Raw genomic sequence first — 10,140 nt, forward strand, 5'->3', positions numbered from 1 at the left:
ATTAGAGGGTTAGAGTGTCCATGTCCAATAAATGTTATTAACAAAGGTTTGATTCTGTTCATCTGTGAAAGTTTAAATGTATGCTATTTCTTTAATTCACTTATTGTTGATATTAATATGTTTGATTACTCTTGAATGTTTAGTGTTAAACGCATTGATTAAGTTGAGGTTTGTCCGCCGTTTTGGTCAACCCGTGTTGTTCATTTCTGTGTATCAATTGGTTTTGAGATTGCTTTATGTTACTTTAGCATTGTTAATATAGGGAAATATACATTTCAACTTTTACTGAAAGGTGTGGTTAATCATGGTCACATGGGCCATGGTGTGTGAAGGTTTCTGACTCAAAATTGACACATGTTTCATTCTACTTGATTGTGCTATGGGTAGGAGGGTTATGTGTAGCCATTGTGACCATGATAGACGACTCTTAACTGAGTCCAAAGGTCCATCGGCCATCTAATGCGTCCCCTTATAATTAAGATATAAAAAGGACAAAGAAGGTTTGATACGCTCACACACAGTACAGTCAATTATTAATGCAATATAAAACATAGTAAATAAATGCATTGATAAACCAGTGGAGTATGGCTGCTCCTCCTTTTGAGCTGAATGTTGATCCTATGTCCTGAATTTTTTGCAGTCCATGCCAAGTGGTCACCCTAGATAATAAAGTGGTCATTATGAGGTTGGCGGTCCTGCTCCGCCACGTCGGCGGTAACACTGCCAACAGCATGGTGGAGCAGGACTGGTAAATTAGGACCATGGGGTGAATAGGCTGCAAAGCAGCCAGTTCACCGCCTGTATTGCCAGGGCGGTGGGACCACCGGGCCAAAGGTGTACCACCTTCGGCCGGGTGGTCCACCTTATACCGCCGACGGAATTATGAGTCTCCTTTCCACAAGAGATTTCCTGGCGGCAACCCCGCCAGGAAATCCTTAGCGGAAAGAACACTGGCGACAGGAATTAACATTTGTATGCGACCAGCACCCCCACCCCACCCCCTGAAACAGCCACAGCCCTCCTCATCTCAACCCCCGAACCCCATAGACAACACCCTCCCCTGCCCCACCGGACCTTGTACATCCCCCATCCCCATCCACGCATGCACACACCAAAACACACTCACACACATACATACATGCATCCACGACACCCCCACCACCCACTGACACGCATTCACACAGATACATGCAGGCACACAAACACCCTCACCTCCATTCACAACCTTCAACACCCACCCATCCTCTCCCCCTTGTCGGACGATCACCTTATCTGCTTGCAGTGGTCGTCTGGGAGGGAACGTGTCCATGGGGCCTGCTCCTCCCTGTCACCACGCCGATTACAAAGTTGTAATACGGCAAGCGGTGTTGTGATGACGTGGTGGTGCCAGCGGAGCAACCTCCACTACACCGCCGACCGCCAGTATGGCTGCTGGTGGCTCTCCGCCCAATTTAGGGTCAGGAGTCATAATGTGGCAGTCTCAAGACCGCCATCACTGGCAGTCTCCTGGCCAGCGTGACTTCAGCAGTCAACTGTTTTGACCGCCGAAGTCATAATGAAGGCCTATATACCTTGTCTATGTTTGTTGTGTGTGGCTGTAATGCCATTTTAAACCAAGTGCATACATGCCAACAGACTGGATTTAGGAGGGAGGCTCACGATTTTTTAAGCCAAAATGAACTTATTTATAGCTGTCTCTCAACTAAAACTGTCTCCGTTCCAAATCAATGGGGAAAATATGGAGCCTCGATTTTTTTTTCAAAATGTCCCACATTCCTGTTCTAAAGTTGGGCATGTGCGAGTGGGGCACATCAGTTGTCAGATTAGCTTTGGTAGTGGCGATTTCGCACACCGAGGGCTGTGGGGTAGCAGCCATTTTGATAAATAAGGGACTATTTAACCATTTAAAATCCCGCGGACTCTTATCACCAATGTTTTCTTTCTTACAGCGCTCGTCATCCGCAGTCGCATCGGGAACCACAGCCTAGCAAATCAGCAGTGCCTCGGGAAATGGCCTTTGAATGCTTCTGTTTCAGTATGGGCAGTTTTTCATACATATTAGCACTGCTCTATTTACTTGCCTGTAACACAGTCCTGCAGTTGTTAAGCCATATTCGCTGCCCACCGCCTCTTTGTTTCAGGGCTGCATTTCTAGCAGGTAGACGCCTTCCAGGAAGGCGGCATCGCAAAGACGCCCAATAAGATATTTTTTGTGGACGTCTTTGTGGGTTTTATGTGCTTTTACATGGTCAGTAATAAAGATGGATGCCTTCGATGCAAGAATTTGTTTTAATATAAATAATGATCTTAGAAATGTGTTAATACAGAAAAGAAACCACAGAACTGGCACGGGATTGTATTTGATGCCAGTGTTAACAGATCCAAGGAAAGGCAGAGCGGAAAGCTTGTTTAGAATCAACTGAGAAACAGAGAGAATATACATTTCCGGGCCACATTGCATATGAGAGGTACTTGTGTAACTAGAGCTATGGAGGTTCCATGGTGTAATGGTTAGCACTCTGGACTCTGAATCCAGCGATCCGAGTTCAAATCTCGGTGGGACCTGACATTTTGCACTAGCACCTGTTTTGTACTAGTAATTCTTAATGTTTTAAGTGGCACTGAAGTCTGTGGATGTAAGGCAGAAACAATATATATGTTATTTTTTTGTGTGTGTGGGGGGGAGGTTTACATTTTTCATTTTCGCATTGATTGCTTAGTGTAATTTCAAACCATACAAAATAGAACGACTAATACAAAAAAACGAAAGACGGAAGTGGATAACGGATAGCATTAAAACGACTTTATTTTCATAACTAACATAATTTGTTTAAAATTATAAAAATGCACCTAAGTCTTTCAAAAGTGAAAGAAGGCCCCAGCGAGATTTGAACTCGCGACCCCTGGTTTACAAGACCAGTGCTCTAACCCCTGAGCTATGGAGCCATCTACAACTCTCACGTTCAAAAAGGGAAAATATAAATGCTAATGCTCCCTCCGGCCTGCAATACGTAGGTTTCCCCTTGTATCAGAGTACGAAGAGTTGAAAAAGCAAATGTCTTGGTGTCGAAGAAACTCAACAGAACAGCAAAATAGAATTACAAACTAAAGCTGGTGCAGCAGAGACGCTTGTAAACAGCACAGCAGCATCTCATAACCACCATTACCAGTGCACAGGAGCGTCACGGACAGACAGCATAATGGCGCTCAGAAACAGTACAGCTGCGGCGCTTATCCCCTCTGTAACTTAGCAAATTAGGTAAAGGGAGGATGTAAAATGTGAATTAATTTCTCCCCATCCATGAAACAGGAGTCAGCGTGCCAGAGCCGCACATAATAACGGATTGATTCTTGTTTTCACGCCATTGTATAGCGCCTACTGCCCCCGACGAGACGGGGGCTGATGTAAGTTAGTTGAGTGCTCGTGCTCTCGGCACTGTAGGCAGTGTCATCTGTTTTTTTCTTTCTATGTTAACCTTGGCAAATTGTTATGAATAACTCCAGTGTTTTTCGATGTATTTACCGGCAAAACGTGCATGTAGTAAGCATAAAATGTAAAAGTAAAATCACGCAAACGCTATTTTGTTAGTTATTTATCTACTGCCCCGTTTTCGGGAGTATCTCCATAATTATTCTTTTCCAAGAGCATTTATAAGTTGCCCCGAAGGTAAGCAGTGCTGATATGACCTCGTAAGCTAACGAGGAATTTAAAAATACACACACAAAAAAACACAACACGCGCCATTGAAACTGGGGTAGGCTGTGTTTTTTTTTTAAATAAAAAAATGTAAGAGTTGAACATTTTTTAAAAATTGTAAAAAGTCGACTCTGGTGGGACTCGAACCCACAACCTTTGAATGCCTTCTCAGCCAGACTAGAAGTCCAATGCGCTATCCATTGCGCCACAGAGCCGCACATGTTGCAGGCGGCCGGTTCAGTCCCAAATGCGTGAGGTGGGGGCGTGAGCACAGACTGAGGGGTGCACGCTCCGCGCCCGGGACTCCCGGCAGTAGCTGACGGAGGGATAGGTGAGCCCGAGACCCAGGCACCCTTCGCCCTCGCGCCGCTCGGACCTGGCCCTCCGGGGTGGAGGGTGCAGCAGCGCACAGGCGCCAGCAGGGGGCGGGAGGGCAGGCCCAGGCGGGGGTGATGGGGAGGAGGGAGGGAGGCACACAAAGAGAAGGGGGTGTGGGCGCGGCGGGAGGGTCACAGACGTGCCAAGGTGGAGGGCTCTCACAGCAGGGAGAGGAGGCGATGGGTGGCCCTGAGGACGGTGGTGATGTGGGTGTAAGATATGAGGGGAGGGGTAAGAGCGAGAGTAAATGAGAGTAGACAAAGAGCACGCCCCCGGGGAGGGCAGAGGAGAGGGCCGGGGGCACTGGGGTGGGGTAGATAAAGGTGAAAGGGCAGGCAGTAAAGAACGTGTATTTAGAAATACAGGCAGCAGCTGAGGCCCGTGGCGTGGGGACGAAGGGGGCATTGGAAAAGACGCAAGAGGGGGTAAAGGACAAGGGGACGAGTGCCAGCCCTGCCAAGTATCCCGGGTCAATGGCTGATGTACGGTTCTAGTCCAGCATTTTCACTGTAATTCCAGGACTTCAAATCCCAGAATTACTAGGACAATACATCAGTGCTGTAATAATAATGGGATAAACAAGACTACAAGTCCCAGAATTCAAAGGAAAAAAGCCAGACTGGAGCAGCACATCACGCATGGACCTGGAAACTGGGCACCTATGGCCGAGTGGGATGTGGTGGAGGGAGGCTGTGCCCTTTGTACATGGCAAGCTGGGAGGGTTAAGAGGTGCATATGAGACAGAGAAGGGGCATTCCAGGGGTATAGGAACAAAGGGGACGAGGTAAGGATCGTTTCAGGTGGGATGTAGAAATGAGAGAAGGGTTGGAGCATGCCAGTCGAGGTGAAGTTTATATAGAAATAAGAACAGTGATGCAGGCATGACCAGGCGGCAGTGGGGGTGGGGAAGGGACATGTCCACATGTAGAAATGAAAATAGGTGAGCAAGGCACATGCCCAGACTTGCGATAATTACACATTACATGATATAAATAAGGGGCATGCCCAGACAGGGAGTATGTCGAGAGCAAAATAGATCAATGACTAAAGGACATGCCCAGACAAGAGGGCGTGGTTGAGGAAAAGAAAGATGGGTGAGGGTGATGCCCAGATAAGGAGTATGTAGAAATTAAAAGAGGTGAACAAGGGACATGACCAAGCTTGGAATAAGTACACATTACATGAGAAAAGTAAGGGACATGCCCAGACAGACACTATGTTAAAAGGAAGAGATGAGTAAGAGACAGGCCCAGACTTCGAATAAGTACACGTTACATGAGATATGTAATGGACATGCCCAGACTTGCAACATATAGTGATTACAGGAGACAACTGAGGGACATGCCCAAACATAAGGATTTAGACGTTAAAACAGATAGGAAAAGGGACTTCCCTAAAGGGAAGGGGTGATTTCGAAATGTAGACTTTAAAAAGAAAGGTGACAATGGACCTGCTCAGAGTTGGATGCAACAGTGTAGAAATTAACACACACTGGCAAAGCTAATAGGTCTTCCCTCTGCAAGAACTTTTGGCTTTGCAATGTATTTTAGACAAGTTATTCACCAACTTGGGTGCTGTTCAGCATGGCTAAACGTTAGTGGCATAGAGGAGAATGGCATGGAGTGGAGTATCATAGAGTGGTGTGGCAAAGAGTGAAGTATTGTAGAGTGGCGTATAGTTGAGAGGAGTGTCGTGGAGTGTTGTCAAGTGGTGTAGATTGGAGTAGTGTAGATTGGGAGGGCAAATAGTGGAGGGGAATAGAGTGGAGTGTCAGTACAGCAGAGTAGTGTAGCCTGGAGTGGTATTGTGTTTAGAGTATCCTGGAGCGCCCTGGGGCAGGGTGGCAGAGTGCCATAGAGTGGGATGACAGAGTGAAACTGTGGAGTAGAGTGAAGTAGTGGAGTGGCAAAGAAGGAGTTGTGTAGTGTGGAATGTTGTAAAGTGGAGGAGCATAGAGTGGAGCGGCGTAGACTGGAGGGACACAGAATGGAGTAGTGTCAAAGTGGAGTGGCATAGAGCGGAGTAGTGTTGTAAAGTTTTCTAGAGTGGAGTGTCATAGTGGAGGGTCTGAGAATGTCATGGAATGGAGTAGGATATCAGGGAGTGGCATAGAGTAGGGTGATGTAGACTGGAGTAGAGTGGATTGAAGTAGAGTAGTGTGGAGCATGGTGGAGTGGAGTAAAGTGTTGTAAAGTGGAATGGCAGAGTATCAGAGTGGAGTAAAGTAGACTGTCGTGGCATAGAGTGGTGTAGAGTGTTGTGGAGTGTCTTATGGTGGAGTAGGATAGGAAGGAACGGTATAGAGTAGAGTGTTGTACAGTGGAATGTTGCATAGTGGTGTGAAGTAGAATAGAGAAGTGTCGTAGAGTGGAGTAGAGTAGTGTAGAGTGGAGTGTTGTGTTGTGCTGTGGAGTGTCCTAAAGTGGTGTGGAGTGTCTCAGAGTGTTGTGAAGTAAAGTAGAGTGGCACAGAGTGGAGTGGCAGAGTGGCATGGAGTGTTGCAGAGTGGTGTGGGAGGTCGTAGAGTGGAGGGCCATAGAGTGGATAGTCCTAGAGTGGAAATTTGTAGAATGGAGTGGAGTAAATTGTCAGAGTGGAGAACATAGAGTGGAATAGTGTGTTGTGGAGGGCGCAGAGTGGAGGGGCTTAAAGTGGCGCAAATTGGTGTGTAGTGACAGAGCAGAGGGGCATAGAGTGTAAGGGCATAAGGGCTTAGAGTGGAGTAAAGATTTGTTGAGTGGCATAGTGTGGAGTAGGGGAAAGTGTCGTAGAGTTGAGTGACACAGAGTGGAGTAAAGTGGCATAGAGTGGAGAGTCAGAGTGTTGTAGAGTAAAGTGGCATACAGTAGTGTCATAGAAAGGAATGTCAGCATGGAGTGTAATAAAGTTGAGTGGTGTAGAGTGGAGTAGAGTCAGAGGGGGATGACGTTGAGTAGAGCAGAGAGGCCTAAAGCTAAAAGGCATAAAGTGGTAGAGTGGTCTGGAGTGTCAAAGTGGACTGTTGTAGAGAGGAGTAGAGTGGAGTAGGGTGTCTGAGTGGAGTGGCGTAGCCTGGAGTGGAGTACAGTGTTGTAGAGTAAAGTGTTGTAGAGTATAGCGGAGTGGAACAGACAGTGGATTGGCGTAGCTTAGGTTGGAGTAAAGTGTAATAGAGTGGAGTGGTGTAGCGTGGAGTGTCAGATAGTGGTGTGAAGTGCCATGGAGTGGCACAGCATGTCCCAGAGTGACATACAGTGTTGTAGAGTGGACTGTCAGAGTAGCGTGGCATAGAGTGTCGTAGAGTGCAGTGTCAGAGTGGAGTGGCATAGTGTGTCCTAGAGTGGCATACAGTGTTATAGAGTGGCATGTCGCAGAGTGGAGAGTTAGAGTGGGGTGGCATACAGAGAGGAGTGGAGTGGCCTACAGTGAAGTGGCATAGAGTGTCGTAGAATGGAGTGGCATAGATTGTTGTAGAGTGGCACAGAGTGGAGATGAGTAGCTTAGAATGAAGTAGAGAGTCAGTGTAATGGAGTGGAGTAGAGTAGAGTGGAATGGGACAGAGTGGAGTGCCATGGAGTGGAGTAAAGGATCGTAGAGTGGTGTGTAATAGAGTAGATAAGAGTGGCATAGAGTGGAGTAACGCGGCATAGAGAGGAGTAGAGCGGCGTGGAGTAGAGTGTGATAGAGAGAGAGTGGAGTGTTGTAGAGTAATGTGGAGTGACATAGAGTGTTGTGGCACAGAGTGTCATAGAGCTGAGGGGTGTTGAGAGACGTAGAGTGGAGTAGAGTATTGTAGCGTGGAGAGGCGTATGCATGGTGTGGTAATACGCTGCCATTACAGACAACATATTTTCAATTCAAATGACCGTTACATTTGCACAAACATACAGTTTTACTGATAAAACTACATAGTACACAAACAATGTGTGGAAAAATAATTGTACAGTTCATTTACAGATTTTGCTGTGTGATAGAGAAAAGCCTTTCCTTTTACACCACAGATTGTCTTCTAAATCCTCTCACTTTGAAGTAGGTGAAAAGAAAGAAAGAAAGAAAGAAAAAGTAAACACCAAGCTCCCTTGGAAAACAGAGCCCAACATTTGACCTCTGTCTTTCAACACACACCCAATGTGACAAGAAAAGAACAAAATCTAAAGGCCAGCTTACATAAAGGAAGCACTTGTGGAAAAATACAGTAAACAGATTAAGCTCCCTGGGAGGGACAAAGGCAATTTTGGACAGCCTAAAACAAATAAAGGCAGCAAATAGAATCCAAGCAATTGTGAGTTACAACTTACAACGCTAATGGTAAGAATGTCCCCCAATTTTTTTTTTTGCTGCGCTGTCAGCCAGTCTTCATCCTAAAAAGCGCTAGTAGAGGGACCTCCCAGAAAGGAGGGTGTATTTATTAAAATTAAGTTCTTGGAATAACACTCTTCACTCCTAGAGCATCACAGAGTGTTATACATATTTATTCATTTATTCAGCTAAAGGAGGTACACACATACAAAGTGAATGGAAGCGTCATATAAAGAGAATTGGAAAGGGCGTTGCCCACATGCTTGCCAAAGCCCACTAATTCTTACAAGCGAGAGATCTGAGGGGTTTACAGCAACAGAAACTCTGATGGATGTAGGTCTGGAACAGAAGAAATCAGGACTAGTTGTTTTCATTTCCGATCACTAGTTTAACGTCCGTCCATCGGTCTCTTAGAGAGCAGAATGGCTAAGCAGAGGGTAGACTAGTGAGAGAAAAACACAGGTGGAGAATAATCCTCTTACCGGACACCTTCAGCCCGTCTTGGTCTGGTATTTAGCTAAATGCATGCTGCTCCAATAGATACTGTGCGCTGCAAAACTACAGTTCCCACAATGCACCATCTCCTGTCTGAAATAAAGTGAAACAGAGTGCGACCTCTCAGTGGCAGTGGTGGGTAGTTCGGGAAGGCCAGGCAACCAAGCAATACTTTCAAAGCTAATAAAATGTAAACTTGTTATGTTTTTCAATGGATTTAAAAAAACAAAACACTATATAAGTTGATAAGGAACCCTTGTATGTGACGCCTGCAGTCTATCCAGTTTTTTTCCTCCGCTAACTGCACTCTACATGATGTGTATTATTTTTTTAAGACAATGTTGAAAGCAAAACTACAAGTCCCGTGATGCAACAATTGTCTGGCACAGGGCCACTCGGTAAGTGATGGGTGAAAGGGGGGGGGGGTGCAAAGAAGGAATTACACCGCACAGGGTGTTATATTTAAAAACGTATGAAATGGTACGAACGCCAAGCGTGATTTTACTTGTGCAATATACAACGCCTTTAAGCGCTTTATAATTAATGTAATTATTATCGAAAAATGCCAAGCCCTCTATCATGGATTGTCAGTGTTCTGAAAAACAGTTGAAAGGGGCGCCACCCTGCGGCCACAGTGGAGGATACGCATTATCTGCGATAAAATGTCCACGTTTCAAAACCACTCAAGTACAACAATGAGGCAAGTGCCACGTGTTTCTTTTGTCACCCCAATGATTTATTATCGACAGGCTGTTAAAACCTTTTCAGCACATAACCAGCAGCCACATTGCACCTACTTGCCCCTGTGCCATTTTGGACTGAAAATCGAATGACCTGAGAATAATTTTGTTTCCATCATCCCAGTGCAAGCAGCACTAGATTAATGCATTTATCTTAGAAAACGACACCACTTGAGTCATCCTTTCCAAATACGGATCAGCTGGTTCCATGGTGTAATGGTTAGCACTCTGGACTTTGAATCCAGCGATCCGAGTTCAAATCTCGGTGGAACCTCATTTTTGGGAATGGTTACATTAATTTCTTTTTTATAGGTTCAAGATGCAACTTTTCGCTTTTACCTGAAAATATCGCGGTAAGCTTTCGATAACTAAATATATTACTTAAGAAGGGTAAATAAACTTTTGTTATTCCAAGGACAATCGCCTCGCATCCCTTCACATGTGCTTGCTTTTATATATATTGCCAGCTTTGCTTTTTCATTTGACAGCCTCATGCTGATTTCTCATTGTTTAAGTGTTTTTTTCCGTTTTAGCTCCCACTTAGTTTTTGGA

At 45.5% G+C, this 10,140-nt stretch overlaps 4 non-coding genes across 4 annotated transcripts; 2 read left to right on the forward strand and 2 right to left on the reverse strand.

Moving 5' to 3' along the window:
* The first annotated feature begins 2,493 nt into the window (after positions 1-2,493).
* TRNAQ-CUG (transfer RNA glutamine (anticodon CUG)) lies at positions 2,494-2,565 on the forward strand. The gene has a single exon. It is a non-coding gene; the product is annotated as a tRNA-Gln (tRNA).
* Positions 2,566-2,873: 308 nt separating this feature from the next.
* TRNAT-UGU (transfer RNA threonine (anticodon UGU)) lies at positions 2,874-2,946 on the reverse strand. The gene has a single exon. It is a non-coding gene; the product is annotated as a tRNA-Thr (tRNA).
* An 877-nt stretch (positions 2,947-3,823) lies between these two features.
* On the reverse strand, positions 3,824-3,912 carry TRNAR-UCU (transfer RNA arginine (anticodon UCU)). Its single transcript is given in 2 exon segments — positions 3,824-3,859; positions 3,876-3,912. It is a non-coding gene; the product is annotated as a tRNA-Arg (tRNA).
* A 5,878-nt stretch (positions 3,913-9,790) lies between these two features.
* TRNAQ-UUG (transfer RNA glutamine (anticodon UUG)) lies at positions 9,791-9,862 on the forward strand. Its single transcript has one exon. It is a non-coding gene; the product is annotated as a tRNA-Gln (tRNA).
* The last annotated feature ends 278 nt before the right edge of the window (positions 9,863-10,140 follow it).

This window comes from Pleurodeles waltl, chromosome 4_2 (assembly GCF_031143425.1).
Source record: "Pleurodeles waltl isolate 20211129_DDA chromosome 4_2, aPleWal1.hap1.20221129, whole genome shotgun sequence".
NCBI lineage: Eukaryota > Metazoa > Chordata > Amphibia > Caudata > Salamandridae > Pleurodeles > Pleurodeles waltl.